Raw genomic sequence first — 15,667 nt, 5'->3', positions numbered from 1 at the left:
TCCCGGATGAGATCCCGGACGTCACGAGGAGTTCCGGAATGGTCCGGAGGTAAAGATTTATATATGAGAAGTCCTATTTTGGCCACCGGAAAATGTTCGGGATTTTTCGGTATTGTACAGGGAAGGTTCTAGAAGGTTCCGAAGTGGGGCCCACCTGCATGGGGGGACCCACATGAACGTGGGTAGGGGGGCAAGGCCCCACACCCCTGGTCAAGGCGCACCAAGATCCCACCTTAGAAGGAATAAGATCATATCCCGAAGGGGATAAGATCAAGATCCCTAAAAAAGGGGGATAACAATCGGTGGGGAAGGAAAATGATGGGATTTCTTTCCCCCACCTTTGCCAACGCCCCAACGGACTTGGAGGGCAAGAAACCAGCCCCCTCCACCCCTATATATAGTGGGGAGGCGCATGGAGCAGCACCCCAAGCCCTGGCGCCTCCCTCCCTCCCGTGACACCTCTTCCTCCCCGCTTGCGCTTGGCGAAGCCCTGCCGGGATCCCGCTACTTCCACCACCACGCCGTTGTGCTGCTGGATCTCCATCAACTTCTCCTCCCCCCTTGCTGGATCAAGGAGGAGACGTCCCTGCTCCGTATGTGTGTTGAACGCGGAGGTGCCGTCCGTTCGGCGCTAGGATCATCGGTGATTTGGATCACGACGAGTACGACTCCATCAACCCCGTTCTCTTGAACGCTTCCGCGCGCGATCTACAAGGGTATGTAGATGGACTCCCCTCTCTCTCGTTGCTAGATGACTCCATAGATTGATCTTGGTGATACGTAGAAAATTTTAAATTTCTGCTACGTTCCCCAGCAGTGGTATCAGAGCCAGGTCTATGCGTAGATTCTATGCACAAGTAGAACACAAATTAGTTGTGGGCGATGATTTGTTCAATTTGCTTACCGTTATTAGTCTTATCTTGATTCGGCGGCATTGTGGGATGAAGCGGCCCGGACCGACCTTACACGTACTCTTACGTGAGACAGGTTCCACCGATTGACATGCACTTGATGCATAAGGTGGCTAGCGGGTGTCTGTCTCTCCCACTTTAGTCGGATTGGATTCGATGAAGAGGGTCCTTATGAAGGGTAAATAGCAATTGGCATATCACCGTTGTGTCTTTTGCGTAGGTAAGAAACGTTCTTGCTAGAAACCCATAGCAGCCACGTAAAACATGCAACAACAATTAGAGGACGTCTAACTTGTTTTTGCAGGGTATGCTATGTGATGTGATATGGCCAAAAGGATGTGATGAATTATATATGTGATGTATGAGATTGATCATGTTCTTGTAATAGGAATCACGACTTGCATGTCGATGAGTATGACAACCGGCAGGAGCTATAGGAGTTGTCTTAATTTATTGTATGACCTGCGTGTCAATGAAAAACGCCATGTAATTACTTTACTTTATTGCTAACCGTTAGCCATAGTAGTAGAAGTAATAGTTGGCGAGACAACTTCATGAAGACACGATGATGGAGATCATGATGATGGAGATCATGGTGTCATGCCGGTGACGAAGGTGATCATGTCGCGCCTCGAAGATGGAGATCAAAAGGCGCAAGATGATATTGGCCATATCATGTCACTTTATGATTTGCATGTGATGTTTGTCATGTTTACATCTTATTTGCTTAGAACGACGGTAGCATAAATAAGATGATCCCTCACTAAAATTTCAAGAGATGTGTTCCCCCTAACTGTGCACCGTTGCGAAGGTTCGTTGTTTCGAAGCACCACGTGATGATCGGGTGTGATAGATTCTAACGTTCGCATACAACGGGTGTTGACAAGCCTAGCATGTACAGACATGGCCTCGGAACACAAGCAAACACTTAGGTTGACTTGACGAGCCTAGCATGTACAGACATGGCCTCGGAACACAAGAGACCGAAAGGTCGAACATGAGTCGTATAGTAGATACGATCAACATGGAGATGTTCACCGATGATGACTAGTCCGTCTCACGTGATGATCGGACACGGCCTAGTCGATTCGGATCATGTATCACTTAGATGACTAGAGGGATGTCTATCTAAGTGGGAGTTCATTAAATAATCAGATGAACTTAATTATCATGAACATAGTCAAAAGGTCTTTGCAAATAATGTCGTAGCTTACGCTTTAGTTCTACTAAGATATGTTCCTAGAGAAAATTTAGTTGAAAGTTGATAGTAGCAATTATGCGGACTGGGTCCGTAAACTGAGGATTGTCCTCATTGCTGCACAGAAGGCTTATGTCCTTAATGCACCGCTCGGTGTGCTGAACCTCGAGCGTCGTCTGTAGATGTTGCGAAACATCTGACATACACGTTTTGATGACTACGTGATAGTTCAGTGTGTGATGCTAACGGTTTAGAATTGTGGCACCAAAGACGTTTTGAAACGTCGCAGAACATATGAGATGTTCCAAAGACTGAAATTGGGATTTCAGACTAGTGCCCACGTCAAGAGGTATGAGACCTCTGACAAGTTTCTTAAGCCTGCAAACTAAGGGAGAAAAGCTCAATCGTTGAGCATGTGCTCAGATTGTCTGAGTACTACAATCACTTGAATCGAGTGGGAGTTAATCTTCCAGATGAGATAGTGATGGTTCTCCATAGTCACTGCCACCAAGCTATTAGAGCTTCGTGATGAACTATAACATATCAGGGATAGACATGATGATCCTTGAGCTAACTCGCGATGTTTGACACCGCGAAAGTAGAAATCAAGTAGGAGCATCAATTGTTGATGGTTAGTAAAACCACTAGTTTCTAGAAGGGCAAGGGCAAGAAGGGATACTTCATGAAACGGCAAATCAGTTGCTGCTCTAGTGAAGAAACCCAAGGTTGAACCCAAACCCGAGACTAAGTGCTTCTGAAATGAGGGGAACGGTCACTGAAGCAGAACTACCCTAGATACTTCGTAGATGAGAAGGCTGGCAAGGTCGACAGAAGTATATTGGATATACATTATATTAATGTGTACTTTACTAGTACTCCTAGTAGCACCAGGGTATTAGATACCGGTTCGGTTGCTAAGTGTTAGTAACTCGAAATAAAAGCTGCGGAATAAACGGAGACTAGCTAAAGGTGAGATGACGATATGTTGGTTTCCAAGGTTGATGTGATCAAGCATCGCATGCTCCCTCTACCATCGAGATTGGGGTTAAACCTGAATAATTGTTATTTGGTGTTTGCGTTAAGCATAGACATGATTGGATTATGTTTATCGCAATACGGTTATTCATTAAAGGAGAATAATGGTTACTCTGTCTATTTGAATAATACCTTCAATGGTCTTGCACCTAAAATGAATGGTTTATTGAATCTCGATCGTAGTGATACACATGTTCATGCCAAAAGATATAAGATAGTAATGATAGTACCACATACTTGTGGCACTGCCACTTGAGTCATATTGGTATAAAACGCATGAAGAAGCTCCATGTTGATGGATCTTTGGACTCACTCGTTTTTGAAAAGATTGAGACATGCGAACCATGTCTATTAGTATATATGCATGAAGAAAGTCCATACAGATGGATCATTTGGACTCACTTGATTTTGAATCACTTGAGACATGCAAATCATACCACATGGGCAAGATGACTGAAAGGCCTCGTTTTCAGTAAGATGGAACAAGAGAGCAACTTGTTGGAAGTAATACATTTGATGTGTGCAGTCCAATGAGTGCTGAGGCACGCAGTGGATATCGTTATGTTCTTACTTCACAGATGATTTGAGTAGATGCTGAGAATATTTACTTGATGAAACACAAGTCGGAATTATTGAAAGGTTCAAGTAATTTCAGAGTGAAGTTGAAGATCGTCGTGACAAGAGGATAAAATGTCTGTGATATGATCATAGAGATGAATATCTGAGTTACGAGTTTTGCACACAATTAAGAAATTATGGAAATTGTTTCACGACTAATACCGCTTGGAACACCATATTGTGATGGTGTGTCCGAACATCATAACTGCACCCTATTGGATATGGTGCATACCATGATGTCTCTTATCGAATTACAACTATCGTTTATGGGTTAGGCATTAGAGACAACCGCATTCACTTTAAATAGGGCACCACGCAATTCCGTTGAGACGACACCGTATGAACTATGGTTTAGAGAAACCTAAGCTGTCGTCTCTTAAAAGTTTGGGGCTGCGACGCTTATGTGGAAAGGTTTCAGGCTGATAAGCTCGAACCCAAGGCGGATAAATGCATCTTCATAGAATACCCAAAACAGTTGGGTATACCTCCTATTTCAGATCCGGAAGCAAAGTGATTGTTTCTAGAAACAGGTCCTTTCTCGAGGAAAAGTTTCTCTCGAAAAAATTGAGCGGGAGGATGGTGGAGACTTGATGAGGTTATTGAACCGTCACTTCAACTAATGTGTAGCAGGGCACAGGAAGTTGTTCCTGTGGCACCTACACCAATTGAAGTGGAAGCTTATGATAGTGATCATGAAACTTCAGATCAAGTCACTACCAAACCTCATAGGACGACAAGGATGCGTACTACTTCAGAGTGGTATGTAATCCTGTCTTGGAAGTCATGTTGTTGGACAACGATGAACCTATGAGCTGTGGAGAAGCGATGGTGGGCCCGGATTCCGATGAATGGCTCGAGGCCATAAAATCCGAGAGAGGATCCATGTATGAAAACAAAGTATAGACTTTGAAAGAACTACATGATGGTTGTAAGGCTGTTGGCTACAGATGGATTTTAAAGGGAAGACAGACAATGATGGTAAGTGTCACCATTAAGAAAGCTCGACTTGTCGTTAAGATGTTTTCCGGCAAGTTCAAGGAGTTGAGTGCGATGAGACTTTCTCACTCGTAGCGATGCTAAGAGTCTGTTAGAATTATATTAGCAGTTACTGCATTATTTATGAAATCTTGCAGATATGATGTCAAAACATTGTTTCCTCGACGATTTTCTTGAGGAAAGGTTGTATGTGATACAACCAGAAGGTTTTGTCAATCCTGAAAGATGCTAACAAGTATGCAAAGCTCCAGCAATCCTTCTAAGGATTGGAGTAAGCATCTCGGAGTTGGAATGAACGCTTTGATGAGATGATCAAAGATTTTGGGTTTATACAAGGTTCATGAGAAACTTGTATTTCCAAAGAAGTGAGTGGGAGCACTATAGAATTTTTGATGAGTATATGTTGTTAACATATTGTTGATCAGAAATGATGTAGAATTTCTGGAAAGCATCCAGGGTTATTTGAAAAGTGTTTTTAATGGAAACATGGATTAAGCTACTTGAACATTGAGCATCAAGATCTATAAGGATAGATAAAAAACGCTTAATAGTACTTTCAAATGAATACATACCGTGACAAGATTTTGACGGAGTTCAAAATAGATCAGCAAAGAAGGAGTTCTTGGCTGTGTTACAAGGTGTGAGTATTGAGTAAGACTCAAGACCTGACCACGGCAGAAGAGAGAGAAAGGACGAAGGTCGTCCCCTATGCTTTAGACGTAGGCTCTACAGTATGCTATGCTATGTACCGCACCTGAAGTGTGCCTTGCCATGAGTTAGTCAAGGGGTACAATAGTGATCCGGGAATGGATCACATGACAGCGGCCGAACTTATCCTTAGTATCTAGTGGACTAAGGAATTTTCTCGATTATGGAGGTGGTAAAACAGTTCATCGTAAAGGGTTACGTCGATGCAAACTTTGACACTAATCCGGATGTCTCTGAGTAGTAAACCGGATTCGTATAGTAGAGCAGTTATTTGGAATAGCTCCAAGTAGCGCGTGGTAGCTACATCTACAAGATGACATAGAGATTTGTAAAGCACACAAGGATCTGAATGTTGCAGACCCGTTGACTAAATCCTCTCTCGTAAGCATAACATGATCAAACCCTAGAACTCACTGAGTGTTAATCACATGGTGATGTGGACTAGATTATTGACTCTAGTGAACTTTGAGTGTTAATCACATGGTGATGTGAACTAGATTATTGACTCTAGTGCAAGTGGGAGACTGTTGGAAATATGCCCTTGAGGCAATAATAAAATGGTTATTATTGTATTTCCTTGTTCATGATAATTGTCTGTTGTTCGTGCTATAATTGTATTAACTGGAAACCGTAATACATGTGTGAATACATAGACCACAACATATCCCTAGTAAGCCTCTAGTTGACTAGCTCGTTGATCAATAGATGGTTATGGTTTCCTGACCATGGACATTGGATGTCATTGATAACGGGATCATATCATTAGGAGAATGATGTGATGGACAAGACCCAATCCTAAGCATAGCACAAGATCGTGTAGTTCGTTTGCTAGAGGTTTTCTAATGTCAAGTATCATTTCCTTAGACCATGAGATTGTGCAACTCCCGGATACCGTAGGAATGCTTTGGGTGTACCAAACGTCACAACGTAACTGGGTGGCTATAAAGGTGCACTACAGGTATCTCCGAAAGTGTCTGTTGGGTTGGCACGAATCGAGACTGGGATTTGTCACTCCGTATGACGGAGAGGTATCTCTGGGCCCACTCGGTAATGCATCATCATAATGAGCTCAATGTGACCAAGTGTTTGGTCACGGGATCATGCATTACGATACGAGTAAAGTGACTTGCCGGTAACGAGATTGAACAAGGTATTGGGATACCGACGATCGAATCTCGGGCAAGTAACGTACCGATTGACAAAGGGAATTGTATACGGGATTGATTGAATCCTCGACATCGTGGTTCATCCGATGAGATCATCGTGGAACATGTGGGAGCCAACATGGGTATCCAGATCCCGCTGTTGGTTATTGACCGGAGAGTCGTCTCGGTCATGTCTGCATGTCTCCCGAACCCGTAGGGTCTACACACTTAAGGTTCGGTGACGCTAGGGTTGTAGAGATATTAGTATGCGGAAATCCGAAAGTCGTTCAGAGTCCCGGATGAGATCCCGGACGTCACGAGGAGTTCCGGAATGGTCCGGAGGTAAAGATTTATATATGGGAATTCCTATTTTGGCCACCGGAAAATGTTCGGGATTTTTCGGTATTTCACCGGGAAGGTTCTAGAAGGTTCCGAAGTGGGGCCCACCTGCATGGGGGGACCCACATGAACGTGGGTAGTGGGGGCAAGGCCCCACACCCCTGGTCAAGGCGCACCAAGATCCCACCTTAGAAGGAATAAGATCATATCCCGAAGGGATAAGATCAAGATCCCTAAAAAAGGGGGATAACAATCGGTGGGGAAGGGAAATGATGGGATTTCTTTCTCCCACCTTTGCCAACGCCCAAATGGACTTGGAGGGCAAGAAACCAGCTCCCTCCACCCCTATATATAGTGGGGAGGCGCATGGGAGCAGCACCCCAAGCCCTGGCGCCTCCCTCCCTCCCGTGACACCTCTTCCTCCCCGCTTGCGCTTGGCGAAGCCCTGCCGGGATCCCGCTACTTCCACCACCACGCCGTCGTGCTCCTGGATCTCCATCAACTTCTCCTCCCCCCTTGCTGGATCAAGAAGGAGGAGACGTCCCCACTCCGTACGTGTGTTGAACGCGGAGGTGCCGTCCGTTCGGCGCTAGGATCATCGGTGATTTGGATCACGACGAGAACGACTCCATCAACCACGTTCTCTTGAACGCTTCCGCGCGCGATCTACAAGGGTATGTAGATGCACTCCCCTCTCTCTCGTTGCTAGTTGACTCCATAGATTGATCTTGGTGATACGTAGAAAATTTTAAATTTCTGCTACGTTCCCCAACAGCAGTGTCCTTGTTTCCTCTTCGGTGCTAAGGAGGCAAGCGCAGGCGCAGAGTACCGAGGCATCAAGCAAAGGTTTCCATATCGGTACAACGAGACCAAGACCAGCAGGACAACAAGATGGAGGTCACCATGGAGCCCAAGGCAGCGTCACCACCAGAGCCTTTTGCAGGCGAAGACCCCTTTTGTCAAGATAAGCTGTACTAGTTGTCCCCTTTTAAATTGGCCGTTGTTGGCTCCCTTCCCGCTCAATATTTGGGAAGAGGACCAGGGCCTATATAAGTAGAACTAGACACCACATTAGAGGCATCTGATCCAGTGGCATCTCACCTGATCCTTAGCCACACACCCAGCACAAGAACACCTCAACCTCAGGAGGCTGTTCTTCCCCTTGTATTGTTCATCATCAGCCCAAGAGGCAATCCGCCACCACCACATTGGAGTAGGGTATTACACCATAACGGTGACCCAAACCAGTATAAATCTCGTGTCTTTTGTGATTGTGAGTTCGTCGAGCTTGTTCTTGAGATCTTAGCTAATTAGGATGCGGATCGAAAGGAGGGAAAGAACTTCGCGCGCAGCCCAGAGTTCGAACCTTAAGGGTTTTGCCGGAACCCGTGATCCGACATTTGGCGCGCCAGGTAGGGGTCGAACCTACGGCCTTTCGCTTAGGAAACAGACGGTCTATCCACTGAGCTACATGCTCTGACCCCAGCCGGTTTGTCGTCTGACACTCGTCGCGCTCCCATGGACGCACGGGCCGCGCTCCTCGTGGCGCACGAGCTCCTGCGCTACCGCCCGGTAGACGACCTCTACGAGGACTGGCTCGACCGCATCGCCGAGCTTGTCCGCGCCGCAGGGGACTCCCCTGCGCCGTCCCTCTCACTGCCTCGCCCTCCGCCAGCTACGGGGGACGTAGCTCACGGAGCACCTCCGCCACCTCTGCCCCAAGACGGCGCCCTGGCACCAAGGCGTGCGGCTCCGCGGCGCGACCCACCGCGTCCGGTGCCCGCACAGGAAGAGAGAAGCTGCCAAGAAGTTGCACGCCCACGAGAAGCTAATCCTGCGCTCCTCGCGCCGCCTCGACAAGACAGCGCGCCACCTACGGTGGCGGCGCACGGACCCCATCAAGACCAAGCTCCACCTCCAAGACGGGCCCCGGTGACCACAGCCAGCTGCCGCGCGTTCACCCCCGAGCTGCGTAGCGTCGCCTGGCCGGGCAAGTTCAAGCCGGATCTGCCTCCACGCTACGACGGTACCCCCGACCCCGCGGAGTTCTTTCTGCTCTACAAGCTGAGCATCGAAGCAGCCAACGACGACGAGAAGGTCATGGCGAATTGGTTTCCCATGGCTCTCAAGGATGGTGCCCGCTCCTGGCTCCTTAACCTACCACAGGGATCGATCTCCTCCTGGGACGAGATGCGCGACCGCTTCGTCGCCAACTTCCAGGGCACTCACGACCGCCCACCGGCCGCGGGAAACCTGCGCCGCGTCAGGCAACAACCGGGAGAGACCCTCCAGAAATACATCCAGCGCTTCAACAACGTTCGCCTCAAGATCCCCAAGGTGATGGATGACGCCATCACTCCGCGTTTTCTGATGGCGTCCGCGACGTCAAGATGAAGGAAGAGCTCGCTATCCACGAGGAGCTGTGCACTTCCCTGGAGCTATTCAACCTGGCGACCAAGTGCGCAAGAGCTGAGGAGGGGCGCCTCTCCCTCCTCGAGCTTCCAGCTGCGGACACGGAGGAGAAGAAAGCCAAGGCCAAGGACGTGAAGCGCAAGGGAGCAGCCGTGCTCGCGGCGGAACCAGACACCAAGCGCGGCAGAGATCAGCCCGAGTCATCCAAGAGCAGCCGACCGTTCTGCACCTTCCACAACCTGCATACCCACAACACCAGCGACTGTCGAGAGCTCAAAGCCATTCGAGAAGGGCGCTTCGGCCAACGCCCCGAGCACAACGGCCGGGGCTACGGCCGAGGAGGAGGACGTGGTGGCGGACGCTGGGATGACCGTGGCCCGCGCCAAGAGTGGCGCGACCGGCCTCGTGAGGACCGCTGGCAGGATCAGCCTCGCGAGGGCGCCTGGAGGGACCAGCCTCGTGAGGACCGTCCTCAGGGCAACGCTGTCCTTCTTCCGCTGCCGCCACCACCAAGAAGGAATGACGACCACCATCAAGACGAGGGGGCTGGGGGCTTCCAGGAGCCGCGCGCTATCGCTTGCATCTTGGTCGGAGCTCAAGCCCCAGCCTCACAACGTATCTTCTAACAGTTTGCTCCTGAAGTGAATGCAGTCCTCCCCAAGCTCGAGGCCACACGCCCGCTCAGGTGGTCCAGGTGTGCCATCACCTTCAGTTCGGCAGATCAGCTCAAGTGCGCAGCTACCGCTGGCGCCCTCCCAATGCTTTGCTCACCAGTCATCAGCAACGTGCAAGTTACCAAGACCCTCATCGACGGCGGCGAAGGGCTCAACGTCCTGTCCGTCGACACGTTCGACAACCTCCAAGTGCCGTATGACCAGCTTCAGCCTACCAAGCCTTTCTCAGGAGTGACCGACGGTTCCACCACACGGATAGGGCAGGTCCGCCTCCCTCTCACCTTTGGAGAACGCAAGAACTACCGCACCGAGCTCATCGACTTCGGCGTCGCCCACATCCGCCTGCCATACAATGCCATCCTCGGGTACCCAGCCCTGGCCAAGTTCATGGCGGTGACTCACCACGGCTACAATGTCCTCAAGATGCCAGGAAGTGGCGGAATCATCACGGTCCCGTGCAAGGAAAGAGATGTGGTGTGCTCCCTCGAGCGTGCCTTCCAAGCCGCAGCAATCGACGACCCCGACAGCAAGGGCGAGCGCCTTCCTGAGACCATCCCCAAGAAGAAGAAGCAGCAGCACCACGCGGGGTCTCAGGCAAGCGATGCCTCGTCAGGATCAGCGCCCGCGCCAGTGGCGCCTCCGTGCATCGCATAGGAAGGCGCGCCCAGCGCCATCCTCGCACAGGGCTCGGGGACTCTCTTCTGGAGGGCCTCAGACTTTGCCGACATCACGAGGGACGCGCTTGGGCACCACCTCCAGGCGTGCTTCACGGCACGTTTCCCTCGGGGGAACACAGGGCGAGGAGCGCCCACCGCTTAGGAGTTCATCACCAGGACCACTCAGTAACTTCAAGACGCAAGGGCCATGCGCGGTGGCCGTCGCTCACCACGCGCAGCTCCACATCCAGGCGAGGATGTCGGGCTGCACATCTGCATCGACGTCCCAGGGCTCAACAGGGCCGCATCTCAGGAGCTCTTCTGGCCTTTGCGCACGGGCCGCTGCGAGGGTCCACCACACAGCTACGTTCGCATGCCTTTTGGCCTACCGAGCGTGTCGTTCGTCTACCAGCGCAACTTGCGTCGCACCCTGGCGGCTCAGGAGGCCAGGCACCGTGCCGTCCTGACAGAGATGGAGACGGTCCTCAAGGAACCACCTGGACCCCCGGAGCCTCCCGAGGCTCAAGACCCCGGTGGCTCATGAGGAGCGACCGCTTCACCGCGTACCTTCGGCTGCCCCAACACCTCTTCATCAGCAGAACCAGGTGACATTTTCCAAGTTTGTTTAGCTGGGAGCGCCCCTCGGGCTGCATCATTCCCAGACCGCGTGGGTCCATCCCTGTGGCATGTATCCTTTTCCTTATGTCTTTAGCTTACCTTGTTGGGGGCGCCCCTCGGGCTGCATCATCCCCAAGCCGCTCGGGCCTGACCCAGTGGCATGTATCTTCCCTGCATTTACTTAAGCCTGCTGCTTTCATGCTTAACCTATCTATGGCTATTACCTGCTCGATCGTCGCCTCCCACGGTGGCTGCTCACGCCGGCACGGCGCTGGTGCATGGGTATGTCCCTGCCACGTCGACAAACCTGAGTGGTCGAGCTCTGGCTCGCGGCACGCCCCGCGCACGTCACCTCACCAGGCCCTCAGTGCCTCCATTTCCTCGCAGAGCAACCAGCGACAGGCTGGCAACCATAACGGCAAATTGTGTTCCTCCTTGTGCTGGCTTGCAGGAACCTCATCAGGATGACAGCAGACAGCACCCCGAGCTCCCTTTTCTCCCATGCGATCCACTTGCGCGTTAAAAGGGGGGCTCCTGAGCATCGCGTCTCAGGAGATCTTACTGGCTCTCTAGCCCTCACCCCCTGGCCTTGACCACGGCACGCGACCTGGCATACCAGCGGCGGCTGAGCTCGCTCGAGGGCCGGGACCTGAGGACGTAGAGCACGAAGGAGAGCGTGGGAAAGGGGGAGGCTCGTATGGGCCTAGCCTAGCTACGCATTAGCGCGGCGGATCGCAAGAAATCGACCCAAAACCGCCAAGATAAGTCTCGCGCCCAGATTGGCTAATCGTTGGAGTCTGTGGGTTACACTTACCGCCGCCCTGTTGCGGCCACGTAGCCTCCCTTTCTTGCCTTACCATGGCTGCTTGAGCGCTAAAGGGGACCTCCCGAGCATCGCGCCTCAGGGGCTCTTACTGGATCTCGGGCTGCTCACCTCCTGGCCTTGACCACGACAAGCGACCTGGCATACCAGCGACGGCTGCAGCCTGCCTGGGGACCGGGACCTGTCAGCGTAGAGCAACAAGCCGTCGCGAAGTTCGAAAGGGGAGACTGAGCCTGAACAGGACATGCGCTCGCAAATTTTCATAATAAGGAAGATATCCACAAAAGACATCACAGACCCTTTACACGCCCCCACGAGGTACTTCTTGATTCCTCGCCGGGAACAAAAGACGAGAACCTAGGAGAATCCTACCTACATGCCCCCGCGGCAGACGCCGTCATCAACAGTGGGCCGTGGGAGGCCGGCGCCAACCCCATCCAGATCAGCGGCGGTGGCGGCTGGACGCCGCAGCCCTGCTCCGAGCCCGGCGAGAGCTCGGGGGCACGTAGATGTCATCGCTCGTCTCCGGAGTCTCGTAGAGCTCGGGAGAACCGCTGGACCCCCAAGAGTCACCGCTGCTGGAGTAGCCGCTAGCGGAGCGCGCATCGTTCTGGCACTCCCCTCCAGGGCAACACTCCAAGCGGCGGCCCTCCGCGTCGAAGACCTTGAAGAACAGCGTGGAAGCGCCGTCATACTCGAAGTGGATCGCGAGGGCTCCCTCCGCACGGCAAACCCGCGCGACCTCGCCCCAGCCGCGGGTCATGAAGATCTTGCCGGGGGAGACCGCTTCAACCTTTGCTCCGGTCGCCGGAGCGTCGCAGTCAGTGTGCTGCAACCAGAGCTCGAGGGGTCCCCTCGGTTTCTTCATCACATCGGAGAAGAACCGCGGGAAGCGGATCCAAGAGCTTGGGGGCATCGCCGCCCATAGCACGAGCTCGCGCGAGGAGTCCGCCGCATGGACTCCAGGAGCGACGGCGCGTGTCACCACGGCACGTCGACCATGGCCGCGGTGCGCGCGTCGACACCCGTCGTTCCTTCCTCCTGAGCCCCCGGCTTGGGCGTACAGGGGCAGCGGATACCCGGGAGGAGGCCGCTCGCACCAAGGCCTCGTCACCACCTGCATCACCGCTGCGTCGCGGCGGTGAACCGACCTCTTCTTCGGCGGAAGCAGCCCCGGCTCGTCGCGGGGAGCCTTTCCTTTCTCCTCGGCGGAGAACCTCCGGATTGGCGCCATGGGAATTGTTACTAGTGATGGAGCAAGAAGGAAGAAGCAAGCGAACTGAGGAGAGATGAGCGACGGGGACTCCGCCCCTTCCTCATTTATAGCAGGAGAAGGCCAACCAGCGCCTCCCATGATCACAGGTAATGATGGTTTTCCCCTTGCAGGTCGCAGGGACTTGTCACGCCGGGCAGTTGCCGAGGCAGCGTGGGGAAGCGGAGACGCCCACATCCAATCAACCGCCACGCATCGACCAAGGCCGCAGGCTTTTGGGGCCCGCGGTGCTCCGTACTTAACCTTTGGCTTCGCCTCAAAGCCAAGCCCGAACGCGCCTTGGGCCTGGGGGCTACTGTCAGCATTCTGGAAACGGGGGTCCCCAGACTTGCCTGCCTACGGCCCACGGCGTGGCTGCGCTAACAGGCCTGTACGACCCATCTTCACCAACGAGGCATTCAAGACCGTCGCGAGGGGCCAAGCCCCGCGAGGCGGACGACACAAGACCTCCTCGGGAGCGGCCTCACCAGGTTGCCTCGCGAGGAGCGAAGAGATCAAGGCAGGGCAAACCTCGCGTGGTTCTCGTGACGTGAGCCATGACTATCAAGATCAGGCAGGCGCCAGCACGCGCAGTGTCCTTGTTTCGTCTTCAATGCTAAGGAGGCAAGCGCAGGCGCAGAGTACCGAGACATCAAGCAAAGGTTTCCATATCGGTGCAACGAGACCAAGACCAGCAAGACGGCAAGACGAAGGTCACCATGGAGCCCAAGGTGGCGTCACCACTAGAGCCTTTTGCTGGCGAAGACCGCTTTTGTCAGGATAAGCTGTACTTGCTGTCCCCTTTAAAATTGGCCGTTGTTGGCTTCCTTCCCGCTCAATATTTGGGAAGAGGACCAGGGCCTATATAAGTAGAACTAGCCACCACAGTAGAGGCATCTGATCCAGTGGCATCTCGCCTGATCCTTAGCCACACACCCAGCACAAGAACACCTCAACCTCAGGAGGCTGTTCTTCCCCTTGTATTGTTCATCATAAGCCCAAGACGCAATCCACCACCACCACACTGGAGTAGGGTATTACACCACAACGGTGGCCCGAACCAGTATAAATCTCGTGTCTTTAGTGATTGTGAGTTCGTCGAGCTCGTTCTTGAGATCTTAGCTAGTTAGGACGCGGATCGGTAGGAGGGAAAGAACTTCGCGCGCACCCCAGAGTTCGAAGCTTAAGGGTTTGCCGGAACCCGTGATCCGACATTTGGCGCGCCAGGTAGGGGTCGAACCTACGGCCTTCCGCTTAGGAAACGGACGGTCTATCCACTGAGCTACAGGCGCTGACCCCGGTCGGTTTGTCGTCCCACGCTCGTCGCGCTCCCATGGACGCATGGGCCGCGCTCCTCATGGCGCACGAGCTCCTGCGCTACTGCCCGGTCGACGACCTTTACGAGGACTAGCTTGACCGAATCGTCGAGCTTGTCCGCGCCGCAGGGGGCTCCCCTGCGCCGTCCCTCTCACTGCCTCGCCCTCCGCCAGCTACGGGCGACGTAGCTCACGGAGCACCTCCGCCACCTCTGCCCCAAGACGGCGCACTGGCACCAAGGCGTGCGGCTCCGCGGTGCGACCCACCGCGTCCGGCGCCCGCATAGGAAGAGAGAAGCTGCCAAGAAGTCCCACGTCCACGAGAAGCTGCTCCTGCGCTCCTCGCGCCGCCTCGACAAGACCGCGCGCCACCTGCGGTGGCGGCGCTCGGACCCCATCAAGACCAAGCTCCATCTCCAAGACGGGCCCCGGTGACCACAGCCAGTTGCCGCGCCTTCACCCCCGAGCTGCGTAGTGTCGCCTGGCCGGGCAAGTTCAAGCCGGATCTACCTCCACGCTACGACGGTACCCCCGACCCCGCGGAGTTCTTGCAGCTCTACGAGCTGAGCATCGAAGCAGCCAACGGCGACGAGAAGGTCATGGCGAATAGGTTTCCCATGGCTCTCAAGGATGCTGCCCGCTCCTGGCTCCTGAACCTGCCACCGGGCTCGATCTCCTCCTGGGACGAGATGCGCGACCGCTTCGTCGCCAACTTCCAGGGCACTCGCGACCGCCCACCGGCCGCGGGAGACTTGCGCCGCGTCAGGCAACAACCGGGAGAGACCCTCCAGAAATACATCCAGCGCTTCAACAACGTTCGCCTCAAGATCCCCAAGGTGACGGACGAGGCCATCATCTCCGCGTTCTCTGATGGCATCCGCGACGTCAAGATGAAGGAAGAGCTTGCTATCCACGAGGAGTTGTGCACTTCCCTGGAGCTGTTCAACCTGGCGACCAAGTGCGCAA

The 15,667-nt window shown here is 53.2% G+C and overlaps 1 non-coding gene across 1 annotated transcript; it reads right to left on the bottom strand.

Annotated features, from left to right (window-relative positions):
* Nucleotides 1-14,604: 14,604 nt before the first annotated feature.
* On the bottom strand, nucleotides 14,605-14,677 carry TRNAR-CCU (transfer RNA arginine (anticodon CCU)). The gene has a single exon. It is a non-coding gene; the product is annotated as a tRNA-Arg (tRNA).
* Nucleotides 14,678-15,667: the final 990 nt, after the last annotated feature.

Source organism: Triticum aestivum, chromosome 6D, assembly GCF_018294505.1.
Source record: "Triticum aestivum cultivar Chinese Spring chromosome 6D, IWGSC CS RefSeq v2.1, whole genome shotgun sequence".
In the NCBI taxonomy this organism is placed as follows: Eukaryota; Viridiplantae; Streptophyta; class Magnoliopsida; order Poales; family Poaceae; genus Triticum; species Triticum aestivum.
Note: the sequence above shows the minus strand (reverse complement) of the source record. Positions and strands in the feature narration are given on the sequence as shown.